Here is a 14,697-nt window from a genome sequence, read left to right on the forward strand (position 1 = left end):
TAAAACAATTTGTCAAGCAGAAACTCTGAGCTTCCGCATTTTGACCCGCCTTTACTAATTAAGGACATTCCAGCCAACTTTCTTGTCAAGTGCTTTAAAACAAAGGGTGCAGTTATAATTATTTTTAAAATTCACTTCTATAAAGAGAATCCACTTATTGGGTATAAACGGCATTCATTTTCACTTCAACACCAAAGAGCACCTTTCAGTTCTATTATGTTCAGAAAGGGAGTGAAACCAAACTTAGTGTGAATCAAGCAGCAGCTCGTTTTTGATGGCACATTTTTATATACAATTGAGTAAAGAAAGAAAGTTGAAAACTAATGCATATGCTTACCATAAGCAACAGTAAGACAGACAAAAAAATTAGGAGCTTGCTATGAAACCTGATTTCTAATCATTTGTGTCTGTTTCCGCTGATGCTTATACTAACATCCTTTCTCTGTAAGGAGAAAATAAATTTCAAATTACTCTTGTACCCTCAGGTGCCAGTCTGACATGAAATCTGACTTTAGATTTTTATCTATAGGTAGTCCTCTATCTATGACCATTTATTCAATGACGGTTCAAAATTATGTTGGCGCTGAACAAAGGGGGACCTAACCTCCCTCATAACACAGAGAGAATGCTCAATGAATGACAGGCCCTTGCCTAAGAACCTGGTGAATTGAACTGTGGCTGCCTCAGAAATGACAACCATTTCTGGGATTGCATGACATACAGTTCAGGATGGCTTGCTCTCCTTCCCTAACCCGATCTCTGGAGATCTTTGAAAGGTGAGTATATAATGGGTGATGCAGGATGAGGAGAAGGGTGGGAAGCAGGCCTAAGGCATGAGGGTGACCCTGTGTGGGGGCGATGGGGGCGAGAAGATAGGTGAGAGAGGCCATTGAAATGTCTCTGCAGTTGGTCACAAAGGCAATACACGGGGATGGCCATAACTCTGGAACAGGGTTGTAAATAGCTTTGTGTGTGTGTGTGTGTGTCATAATTTTGAATGATTGAAGATGGGCTCAATCAATTTTTGAATCTGAAATGGGTGAAAGTGTTTGATCTACTACTGGCGCACTTTTGTTGTAAACAACTATCAGCGCATTTTTAAAGAAGCCATGCCTTCCTCTGAGTTCATACATTGGCCATGGGACAAAAACTAAGGAGGTAGCAACAGGATGGTGCCTTGTGACTACACTCTATTTTTCCCCTTCTCCCCTGCTCTTGAAATGATCTGGTTGGTTTGGGGTGTGACTTGATCAATTTTGCCCACCAGGAAAAAAAAAACAACTTACACTTGGGAGTAATGTTTTAAAACATTACTCATCATAAAGGCCAGCATCCGTGTGATCTGCATCAAAACGTTTACAAGAGCAAGTTACATTGTTATGAAAAATCTCACAAAGCAAGCTTTTAAGAGACACGGACGACTGGATGTGAACTTTAATTCAGTCTAAAAAGAAAACAATATATTCATTCAGATACGTCACTTCATCCTTGTAGCTTCAAATCCCATCAGGCTTATCCCTGGATGACTAGAGCATTGTTAAAGGAGCAAAAGAAAATTTCATATGCAAAAAAATGGTTATATAATATCTGATAGAAATTGATCTGTACTTAAATAGCTCAGCAAAGAACCTGGTCTTTTAAAATTTGGTACGGTCCCCCCCCCCAAGTAAACTGATTAGCAAGTATGATTCATTATATTTAGCACACTTTCTGCAATGAGACATGTGCGAACATATTTGCTTAACAGTAACAGTAGTCAGGCAGCAGAATCACTTACTGTATGTGTTAAAGCAGAAACTGGACAACCATCTGTCAGGAATGCTTCAATTTGAATTCGGTCCTGAGTAGGGAATTAGACTGAAAAGCCTGGAGGGCCCCTTCTGACTCTGTAAATCTGTGCTCCAGGTTTCATTGGTCAAAATCAGAGTTCTCCTTTTTTTTTTTTAAAGATGGTTAGGTGGCTGTAAAATGACAACTTAATAACAATTGCATGATATTTCAGGTAATTCTATTTCTACATCTGTTGATTATTTTTAAAAAGAAAAAAAACGCCTCCTCTTTATCTTCTCCAGACTTTCCCAATCTCATTCCTACCTTGCCATCTTTATTTTTCATTTTTGTCTCTTTTCTTTTTCTTTCTTTCTTTCTTTCTTTCTTTCTTTCTTTCTTTCTTTCTTTCTTTCTTTCTTTCTTTCTTTCTTTCTCTCTTTCTTTCTTTCTCTTTCCTTCCTTCCTTCCTTCCTTTTTATTTTGACATTTTATTTGTAAACTGCTCAGAGTTTTGGGGACCTGGGCAGCATATACATTCAATAAATTATTATTATGGTTGGTCACATCATCAGCCAGATGTTCAAACTGGATTTGGCATTTTTATCTATCTATTGAGTCCTTCCTAAGGGTCTATTATTATTATGAATGGGTAATCCACAACCAGTTCCGCAGTCCAAGACTGGTGGAAACTTAACAGAAAGTTAAAGTTTTTAATTGCTGCCCAAGATTTTTTGTTACTGAACCCAATGGGCTTATAACCACTGGGACGATCATAGTGAGTTTATGCCAGAATTGTTCAGTTTCTATTTTCAAATCTTGATAGTGATCTTCTCTAATTCTTTATCTTCTACTCTACTGTCTCCTGGTATTGACACATCACTTTCTTCTTTTTAATCATAGTTAAATCTGATGGTTATAAGCCAAGATCATATTTAGAAATCCTACAGTGTTTTCACCTTCTTATTTTTAACTACTTTTCCAACTCTATGTTCCCACCAATATTTCATTACTGGCACATGATAATTTTTAACAGATGTTCCAATGAATCATTTTAACAACTATGTTGTGTTGTGGTTTATAATCAGGTGTGCGATCTTCTTGCATGAATTGAGCATATGATTTACTGTTTCTTCTGCTTCTTTGCACAATCTGAATCTTTTAATTATTTTTCCCCCAATTCTGGCCCTGATTGCATTAGATTGAATAGCTTATTCATGCTCTCAAGACTGTATATTTTTAGATCGGTTATCCATGTGTGCATAGCTAGTGCTTTAACGTGAAGGAAAAATAGACCCTCAAGTATGAACGCTAACAGCATGATAAGAAACATAGACAATCAAATTTTGTAGACAAGCCAAGTGAATTGTGACATGAACTGTTATCAGTGTGTTCCCCTTTCAAGTGGGATGTTGGCTGGGCATCAAAGATGACCGCCCTGGTATTCAGCTATACATATTTGAGGGAAAATGTTTGGCATGACAGCATCACTCTCTATCAGAAAGTAGGTATTCTTTGGAGATAAGAAGCGCATAGAAACAGATGTGATGTGTGTCTAGAACTGCTTGTATATATAAATTTGGGAGGAGTGTGTGTATGAAAAATGATTTTGAAGGAGTTTCAAAATAGCAGATTGTTATATTTCTCCCTGAAGGGTATGGATTTTGGATTGTTCCGAAGGAAGACCAGGAGACAGCAGGCACGGTTAACTGTTTTATTTTGGGCTCAGGTCCCGGGCGAGGCACCGCCGGGGTTCCCCCTTATTTATAGAGAACTGTGGCAAACAACAACAATAACAAACCAATCAACTGGCAGTGTTCTCCCGCCACGCGGCGGCAGCCAATCGAGCGAGATCAGCTGTGACAGCCGCGGCTGTCAGCGAGCTGTTGCCGTGGCCAGCTGGCAGCTTTGACAGCTCCGGCTGATCTGCGCATGTGCGGCCCAGGCCGGTTTGACAGCTGTCAGTGTACTGCGCCTGCGCGGCAGTTTGACAGCTGTCAAAATCAGCCGCTAGCTGCGACGGTGGGGGTGAGCCGCGGCAGCCCTTTTGACAGCTGTCAACGGGCTGCCGTGTTTCCCTCACGAACGTGTGAGGAGACTTAAACTTGTGTTTTCCTCACGAACGAGTGAGGCGTACAACTTGTTAACATTAAATATATAACAGATTTCATTTGGAAATCCCTCCAGCGAATGGGCAATGTTATGTATCCAGGTGAAGAGAACACATACACACTTACATAGCAGTCACCACCAGGGGGCGTTGAACTGTAACTGTTTTGGTGGGAACCCAGTTTCGGCGGGAAACAGGTTCAAACTGATTGGCTGGCTGCTCACCTGGCCAGGTATAAAAGGAGGGCAGGTAACCCCTATTCCCCAGTACAGTCACTTCCACCTAATAAAGATCTGCCATGCTGTACTCATCGTCTCGGTGTCCTTCCTGGCCTCCAGAACCCACTACACAACAGGCAATGCCACGATTTGAGGTCAAGTTGTACTTTTGAGCAAAAGAACAATATACTGTATCTGTCAATTTTTCAAAAGCGAACTAATTTTGGACAAATATTTGTCAGAAAACTGGCCCTTCTTTTCTTATTCAGGTCCAAAAGTGCCAGTCTTGAATCCACTGTTTGAAAGCAAAGAGACAAGGACCTTGGAAAAATTCAAGAAAGAAAACTCATGCAGGCCCCAAAAGGTACGACTGGGACTAATGACTTTTCATATCATTCGTCAAAAGCTGAAGAGAAAACCTGTGCTGATTACTATTATAGGCACAACAAAATATAATAATTTTAGAAGATCCCATAAATCGTTGAAGGGGAAATAAGACGTTAAATAAGAATGAGTTAGAATTCCAGTGAACCAAGAACCATCTATCTCTATTATTGAATGTTTGCTCTCCTCATCCTCACCTCCACCTCCATTATTCTGTTGCCTTAGTCTTAAAGGGATAGAGAGCACAACAAGACTGGATTGAAGGTATATTTGGCAAAATTGGAGCAGCCTTCCATTCAGACCAAAGAAGAAATATGTACAAACAATGAGTGAGAGCTAGTTGGCTATTCTAAATTGAGGCTTGAATCAAAAAATATTTTTTTCCAAATGCCTTTGCAGTATTTTGAGTATCTGCATGGTTTACTTTGGAAATACTAAGAAAGAGAAACTTAACTAAATTTTGGAGAATCTTCAAAAATGTAAAATTCTAGGAAGAACCAATCATCCATTTGTCACCTGGACTCAGTTGAAAATATTTTCAAAGCACCAGAATTTGTGTTCTCTTTTCCAAGAGGTTGAATAAGGTAATTGTTTTTTTCCCTGAGTCTTCATATGTGTTCAACCATCTGAAAATCTTGTATCATCCAGCTTATTAGAACTGCACACCGGTAGTAATTGTGGTCTAACAAACAAACAACAACAACATACATCCAGTAAATTGAAAAAGGCAACTTAATCTATGAAGACTAAAGCTCTATTTAGTCAAAAATCTTAATTAAAGGATCCCAGCCAGATGTAGCCACAACACACTGCTGGTCATGTTCACTATGCATTAATTACTGTATTTTATCTTCCATTTATCTTTTTCACAAGTACAATTATCAACCCAGGAGTCCTCCTATTTATACCTGTGCCTTTGTTTCAGAAATGAAGAAATTTCCACTTGCCTTGGTTAATTTAACCTATCAAGACAGTTTTGAATGGTATTTCCATATTTTCGAATATTAGCTATTCTTCCCAGCGTTGTGTTACCTGCAAATGAGAGAAACACCACCTTCACCTTTTCATTAACTTCATTAACAAAAACAGAAAAGACTAGAAGATCCAGGACTGATCTTTGTGGTATCCTTTCTCAGATTTGATAATTAACATTGTCCAAATAAGATTTTAAAGCCAGCTGCGTGTCCACTTAATATCATGCCACGCTGCTTATACTCAGCTATTTTTCTGATCAGCATGTCATGGGATACTTGGTTAAATGCTTTCCTGGAGGCATTATATTTGATCTTAAAAGCATTCCCACTCTCTACTAAGGAAGTGATCCAATGAAAGTATGAGTTACATTAGCCTTGCAACATTTGCATGTATCTAATCTATCCTGACATTTGGTCGATATTCTCTTCTTTTAAGATGCTTATAAATCAATGCTTATATAAAAAAGTTGATCTTACAAATCAAATAATATTGAAAACATTCATTGTTTTAAGTTCCAGTGTCAAACACAAATGCAGTTTATTATAGGTTCCATTTTTCCCTTTTTTTTTTAAAAAAAAAAGGGGGAAGTAGACAGGATTTGTTCTCCACAAGTCATCCTGTACTTCACCAAAGCAAGTAAAGGAATTCTCTAAGATAATATAGGAGGCATCAAGCAAGAACATCAGCTAATTTCTCACGACCACGAATTCAATTCACCCGGCTCTGGAGATATAAACTCATTCAGACAATCCTGCAATCACTGCTTTGCCACTGAATTGGGTGGATTCAAATAAGAAGAGATCAGTGCTCAGCACTGGTGGTGGCTTTCTGCATTTCTTTCTCATTTGGCAGCAACTATATATATTCTTTTACGTGAGGAATCCCACCGTGAGATATTGAGAAGTTGCAGGTGCATTTTTCCCCCCAAGGCAAACCTGTTTCAGTTTCCAGGTGGCTTTATAAAATCCCCTGACTTATGCAGAATGTGAGGCACTGGTTATATTTCACAGGATGATGGATGATGTTCTGCTAAGGTTGCTGTTTGGACATAGCAGGACAGTTAAATCTTGAAAATGAAGTATTATTTGGGAGAAAAAGTCCTTGACAAAGTGCATAGGCAGTCTCTGAAAATAAATACTGTTTTAGATGAGAAAAGAGCTTATTTTCAACACTGAGGAAGTTCTTGGTGTATAAAAAAAACCCAACCCAACCCACTGTTCTGGAAAGTAAAATCCTTCACAAGAGGCCATACCTTTGCCCAATCACCTAAACCCCAGATTTCTGGTGCCTCATGACTAGTGTCCAAACTTTTTAAATAGATTGAACTTCAGTTAAACAATTACCTTTTTTATGCTGCTAGCATAATAAATACTGCTTTGCTGTCCTTAGTCTTCTTTCCCTTCCCCAAACCTCATTGTCTGCCTCTTTCCATATTATATTAAATACTGTTTCCTCCTTCCCATACAACTGAGCCCAAAATTTCTGTTGCTAAGTGAGACATGTTTTAAGTGAGTTTTGCCCCTATAAGTGAATCACTGCAGTTGTTAAATTAGTAACAAGGTTGTTAAGTGAATCTGGCTTCCCCATTGACTTTGCTTGTCAGGAGAGTTATAGAAAATGGTCACATGACCCCGGGACCCTGCGACGGATATAAATATTGGTCAATTGCCAAGCATCTGAATTTCAGTCACGTGACCCTGGGGATGTTGTAATGATTGTAAATGTGAAAAACAGTCATTAAATCATTGTAACTTCCAATGACTAAATGAACTGATGCAAGTTGAAGACTAACCAATAGTTTCTGATCACACCACTCCCCACTCCTTCCCCCAAGGACCTCACCCAACCGACATTGTTTCCCACGTACTTCATAGCCACCCACTTATCCTGCTTGGTCAGCTAGACATGAGATCTCTGGAAACTGAGGTTTTCTGCTGAAAGAACCCTCTGGAGCTGAATGCCCAAGGCTAGTTTAACAAAAAAGGGCTGCATAGCAAACATAGTTTTGACATGGATGGAAAGCAATAGTCCCAAGGATATCACTGCTATGATACTTGCTGCCTTGCTCCATCTACCATATTGTCCCAAAAATCTTCTGTCTCATTTGTACCATGCAAAACTCCATAGTTCCTGTGCTTGGCCCCATCTTGGCCTGCTGCCTGCCGACCCCACCCGCAATGGCCCCCTTCCCCCTCCCCCCATGCCTCTGCCTCCACCTGCAAAATAAGACACCCCTGAAAATAAGCCCTAATGGGTCTTTTGGACCAAAAACAAATATAAGATTTGGGCTTATTTTCGGGAAAACACGATAATGGTAGCTCTGGCCTTTCTTCATTGGCAACAAATGCTTCACGAGTAGAAAAATATGTGAGTGAGGCAATACCATTTTTTTGCTTTGTGGTTCTCCCTTCTCTATTTTATTTATTCATTTATTTATTTCTCACATTTCTGAACCACCCATTTCTCTCAAAGAGAGAGGGAGGCTTATACAGATGAATTATAAAACCTAATCTATAGATTTATAGTTTATCTTATTATCACATTACTGAATATGGTGTTCTGGCTCTTAAGCTGCTGGAGAGTCCTTGGCCTGTGTGAAACAATTAGTGATTTTCAAAGGATATTAACTGGATTCTTCAATGAGACCTTCATTACGTTATAATATAAGTCCTCCCTCCCACCCTGGCAAGCTCCACATTATATTCATATATACTCAATACAGGTAGTCCTTGACTTACAACAGTTCATTGAGTGACCATTCAAAGTTAAAAAGGCACTGAAAAAAAGTCATTTGTGACTGTTTTTCCACACTTATGACCGTTGCAGCAATCCCCTGGTCACATGATCAAAATTTAGATGCTTGGCAACTGACTCATATTTATGATGGTTGCAATGTCCTGGGATCAAGCAATCACTTTTTGCAACCTTCTGGCAAGCAGGTTCAATGGGGAAGCCAGATTCACTTAACAACCATGTTACTCACTTAGCAGCTGCAGTGATTCACTTAACATATTTGGCAAGAAAGGTCGTAAAATGGGTCAAAACTAACTTAACAATTGTCTTGCTTAGCAACAGAAATTTTGAGCTCAGTTGTGGTCGTAAGTCGAGGACTACAGTTATCAAAGAGTGTATAGAAATATGAATATGAATATGAGAACCATTGTGCCCATCATTAAAATATAACCAGAAGCCTTTGCAGTACTAAGGGCTATAATCCAGATGTTCAAAGGACAGGGGTTTTTTTTTAAGTGAAAAGGTGACAAATCAATAGAACAACACCTGAAGAGGACTCAACTACTTTTATTATCTTTATCAAATAATATAGCAAATATAACTGCTTTCTGCCCTGTATCACAAGCTACAAATGCTGATAAGATTGATTTCCTTTCTGGTGAAAGAACAGAAACAGCTTCATTGTCCTCTTTTGCTCCTGAGCCTATTCTACAAGGCTCCATAGCTCAAACGGCTTTTCTTCTTGATTTATGCTTTTGATTTCACTTAGTATAGTGAATGTTTCAGTATAATGCATGATTATTTCTGATTGATTGGATGGGGGCAACAGTATTTTAGTATATAAACATGCTGGCTTGTGTAGAATAGCATGAGTATGTTTGAGCTCTGATTGCACTTATGGGATATCAGCCATGATATGTCAAATGCAGTATGGCTGTAACTAAGATGGTTAATTCAGTTTATTCTTTATCTTATGCAAACGCCTCAACTGACCAAAGCTATAATAGGCATGGAAAATAAATATTCATGAGCCTACTTGCTGACTTGCAGTATGGAGTGTAAGAGGAGTAAATGATAAAGAGCATGAATGAATAAAGTTAACTAAAATAGATCATTCGTGTGTTTGTAAAATTAAAGAGAAAGGTGAAGGATGCAATAGATCTGAATAGGTCTGCCTGATTTTGTGGAGAGCAGCTGATGCACGTGTGCAAGAAAATGAAGGCGTAGGTTTAATCATGAATGAAAGGCTGAAATGTCTATCAGAAAATATGAATTAAATCTCATGTAGGACATTCTAAGTTTGTAAGAATTACAGAAAGGTAACAGTTGTAGTTATGGATAAGGTTCCATGATAAAGTAGACATCTCTGAAGGAGTAGGGATGGCTTTGTGGCAGAGATTGATGACCCAGATTGCCCACTTGCACTTTGGATGGTTGCTCCTCAAGAGGAGACTATAGAAATAAGAAAAGATGGGATCAAGAATGAATGGCTACTAAGAGAATATGAATAGAATACAAGAGTAAGCAGTATGAAAAAAAAGTGTAGTGAGATGGCTTGGTCATACAAACACAATGAATGTTGAAGAAGAGTTAACGGAAGGGGAAGCATGGAGTTGACGAGTTCCTGAAAAAGAGAAGTTTGGCATTGAAAGTACAAAAGGCTGTGTGGATGGTTTGCAAAGATGGAAAGATATGGAGAGGTATAATGAATAGTGCTACAAACTACATTTAATCAGAGCTCACTTCCTTTTATCGCCCGCCTTTAATTTCTTCTGCTTATTACTCCCTATTCTTTGCACATTAAGTAGAATTGCTTGTCCTGAAAGTGGATAGCTTATGAGTACGGATGGGTGTTGGACCTCACTTAGAATAAAGCAGAAGGCAATTGCTGTGTTTTCACAGTTAAAATTTAGATTTTTGTGTTGAAACAGGTATCCTACTCTCTTAACTGTAATACTTTGTGTTTTATCATCCAGACTTTCTCTCATCGAGTAATCTTGGGTAATGTTCCATTGTTCCTTTCAAGTTGGGCTACGCTCTTTACTCCACTTGCCCTGAGATGAAAGAAAATGAAGTTTTCATTACTGTTTGTCTGACACAAAATAGATAATTCCAGGTGGTTTGCTCAATATATGTATTATCTATATTTACCTTCTGCATGTATGTTTTACTATTAGCCTAAATTTAGGAGATGAGGCAATGGAAGTTTCTCTCCTTTAGAACCTAAAATGCAAGTATTTTTTAAATATTTACTGATATGCTTGAAGCTATTATCTGAAGCTTAGTATTGTTCCCCTTTATCAAATGGTACATTTGCAATGAAATATTGGCACCATTTTGGCAAATATTTATTTTTTCCACAGCCAAGAAGGATTAGTAGTCTTACAGCACTATCCCATGCATGTCTACACCAATGTTTGTGCCTATAGGAACAACTATCTTTTGTAAAATACTTATTGCGTTGCAATAAAATGCAAAACCTGTATTGAAAAATGGGACGTATTCAGAAGTAACATTTAGTTCAGGGGTATCAAACTGGCAGCCCACTGTCCGGATGCATCATGCACAGGCCACGCCCACCCCGGCTCCGCAAAGGCAAAAAAACATTGTGTTTACTTCACAATACATCATGTGAAGCGATTGAGTTTGACACCCGTGATCTAGTTTAAAAGCAACAAATTTAGCAATGAAGAGAAATTCAAATGGAATTTTATACTTCACAGGGTGATTTCTTATCCAGGGAGTGCTAGGTAATCTTTCTTTCTTTCTTGATTAAATTTAGGGCTAGGTAAAGGTAAGGTAAAGGTTCCCCCACACGTGCGTGCTAGTCGTTTCCGACTCTAGGGGCTGGTGCTCATCTCCATGTCAAAGCCAAAGAGCCAGTGCTTGTCCGAGGACATCTCCGTGGTCATGTGGCCGGCACGAAACGCTGTTACCTTCCCACCGTAGTGGTCCCTATTTTTCTACTTGCATTTTTTACGTGCTTTCGAACTGCTAGGTTGGCAGAAGCTGGGACGAGTAACAGGCGCTCACTCTGCTACGCAGCACTCGGGATTTGACCCGCCAAACTGCCAACCTTCTGATCGACAAGCTCAGTGTCCTAACCTCTTTATATTTTGACTAACAAATATTGCGTAACAGGAAATATTTGGAGTGCTAACATTTCTCATCTTGATTTGTATATTTAGTGGTGTTGTATGGGACTTTTTTTTTTACCTTAAAAGATATAATGAGATGGATCTGAATCATAGATTGTCTTATTTCCTTCTGGGCTGTAATATATATATTTTAAACAGAACTGCTAATTTTTTTTAATTAAGACATTTGAACTAAGATCCTGATATTGTATACTGAGCAAATTAGGTTAACCAGTATAGGCGATACATTTATCAGGTTGTTAACTCGTTGTATTATCTTATATATATTCACTATATTTTTCTTTTACCAATTTTATCCCAGATAAGATCATGTATTTAAATGTGTTTTTAATTGACATGGTCGTAAGACTAATCAATTAATAAACTGTACTGTACTGTACTGTACTGTACTGTACTGTACTATACTATACTATACTATACTATACTATACTATACTATACTATACTATACTATACTATACTATACTATACTATACTATACATAACATAACATAACATAACATAACATAACATAACATAACATAACACACCTTACTGCTGTCACTTAACATACAGTACTTCATCAGACATAAATTTTATTTCTTTTTCTTGATTGTTTACTAAAGAGTTTTTAATCTTCTTTGTCTTCACTATAGCAGTTTTTAAAAATGTAATAGCTGAAATGTATTTTTAAAATAGTACCATAATTATGTTACTATGGTACACAATCTAAGTTCTTTTGCCACAGTGATGTTCAGTATAGATCTTTGGAAATTTAATTAAACACAGTGATAAAAACAAGAAGAAAAGAATCATGTTACATATAAATAATAGTTAAAATAAAGCGGGGTTTTTTGCTTCTTTTGTAAGTAATTCTGAAGAAGTACACCATAGTGTTAAAGAAATTCAGGTATGCCATTAAGCATAACAAAATAGGACCTGGGTGGTACCCTCCATGCCTGCATCTGAGACAATAATCTTGAACCCATTTGCCACAGAAGAAAATCTTATCAAATTTAGCAAAAAAAAAAAAATGCTGAAGAAATATTACAGGACTATATAATTCATACAATGATGGCTGTAGCAAAGAGCTCCCACAGCCCATAACCAAAATATGGCATTTCTCATCACAAAATATAGCAATGGTGCCCAGCTTGGACAGTTACAAAAGTGTTCTTAATGCGAATTAATGGAGAATAAGTCTAGCAAACCTTGCTGGCATGATGGCTATATATTACCTCTAGCAAATGGGTGGCAGTAGATTTCTCATTACCAGTTGCTAGGAAACCAAGGTGAGACAGTGTATTGTGCTCATATCTCACTTATGGGCTTTCTACAGATATCTTATTGACTAGTGTGGAGGCATGACTCTGGAATCAACAGGGCTTTGACAGTAGATCAGTATTTTTGACACTAAAAATGCTGTGAAATATAATCATTAGGAAGAAACAGTTGCATGTAAATGTTTAAACATTCCATGGTCAAACTGTACATCTCAACAAATACTTAAGTGAATGGAAGTTACCGGTACAAAATTAAACACATCTTTCTGCAATATAAACACACGCTTACTATTTATGTGCAGCCATTTACGGAATTAGAATAAGGAAACATTGACTATGATGGGTTTGGCTGGTCTTTGAATTGCTTCATGAAGATAATTCATTCTTGCAAAAGAAATTTCTAAACACTTAGCAATTTTAATAGTGACAAACCCAAGAAATCTGTGCTAGAACAGCCCCAAACTGGTCAACTCTATAAAACAACTCCACTGCAAATGACCTCTTGAAAAATTCACATGTCTGTCAAACAATGTTGTTTATACAACAGTGATCCATGTGTAAGAGATGACAGGTTGAATCTTTTTCTCTAACCTCATCATCTAAAACCTGCAGAAGAAAACTTTGATAAGCCTGAATCCATATTTTGGATTCATTGTTTTTATCCTGAAACCATAAATGACTGCACATAAACAGTAAGCATGAACTCATATTTTTCATAAAGCTGTTTATGTTAACTTTTTACCAGTAGAGGTTGAATCAAAGCATGTTCATCTAGAGCAAGGGGTAGGCAACCTTGGCTCTTTTATGACTCGTGGACTTCAACTCCCAGAATTCCTGAGCCAGCCATGCTGAGGAGAAAGGGAGAGGTTTCCAAGCTGAGCCATGCTGGCTCAGGAATTCTGGGAGTTGAAGTCCACGAGTCATAAAAGAGCCAAGGTTGCCTGCCCCTGATCTAGAGCTTCATTTAAATCAGTGTTTCCCAACCTTGATCACTTGAAGATGTTTGGCCTTCAACTCCCAGAATTCCCCAGACAGAGTTGAACTCCAAACATCTTGAATTGTTCAGAAATATTGATTTAAATGTACAATTTAACCAGAGATACCTAAACTTTTGTGTGCAATTGAAGGAAAGACCTATTTTGGGAGGATCGTGATGATGTTTATAAATTAACAGATATGGGCTAGAAGGAAATAAGTAGTTCTTAATGGATCTATTCATTTATATCCTTTGCATTAAAAAGCTTGAATGTCAATAAAATAAAATATAGCATCAGCAGTATATAACAGTCTATTATTTGTCTCTCTTTCAGAATTTCCTACTACCAGCTTCTTCTGCAGTTACCGTGTTTGGCATGCATGTTTGCCTGTGAAAATGACCTGCTGGAACCTCATCAGGGGTAAACCGTGTGTAACACAAACGGTTTCATCATAAGAACCTTGGCAACTGAATAGAGATTGCAGTAAGATCCTGAGATACGGCAGAAGCAAAGCATATGTTACAATGAAAATGCGGCCAAAGGTAATTATGAAAGGAAAGAGTGGAAGGAAATAGGATGTGCAAGGAAGCTTCTGAATGCCAAACTGAACTGCAGCAAAGCTAGGCAACCATAGCTGGGGTTCCAAAAATTGTCAGAAACACTAGATGGCAGCAAAGAGGCAAGGAAAAGTTAACTCTTTGTGGCCATTTCGTAGTCATCTGGATTTTTGTGTTCCAGATCTGGCAGCTTTTAGCAAAGATATTTGATGCCTGACAATTTGACTCCACCTGTAACACAATACATCTTTTATTTCTGTTAACAGGAGAGACTTGTTACTTACATCAAAGACACAAAAGAATTCCTGGGTAGATATTTGCCAATGAAGAGTTTATATTTCTTGTTTGAGGACTGAACTTCCCTTTCCTAATAACTCTGTTACCCTTGTTGGGATTCTAACTGTAGATCTCCCACTATCAGCATGGAGCATTTCTCTGTTAACATGTATCAAAGCATCTCTTGCCATTCAGTCCAGGTGAGAACTGCCCTATATTCTTTCACAGGTTCCTGAGCAAGTTATAAGCAAAATTTAAAGAGCAAAATCCTGTGGGAAGTG

General features: G+C 38.0%; 1 long non-coding RNA gene across 1 annotated transcript; it reads left to right on the forward strand.

Annotated features, from left to right (window-relative positions):
* Positions 1-1,696: 1,696 nt before the first annotated feature.
* On the forward strand, positions 1,697-14,451 carry LOC308666825. Its single transcript, XR_014026168.1, has 3 exons — positions 1,697-1,888; positions 13,917-14,125; positions 14,407-14,451. It is a non-coding gene; the product is annotated as an uncharacterized lncRNA (long non-coding RNA).
* Positions 14,452-14,697: the final 246 nt, after the last annotated feature.

This window comes from Vipera berus, assembly GCF_964194415.1.
Source record: "Vipera berus genome assembly, chromosome: 3".
NCBI lineage: Eukaryota > Metazoa > Chordata > Lepidosauria > Squamata > Viperidae > Vipera > Vipera berus.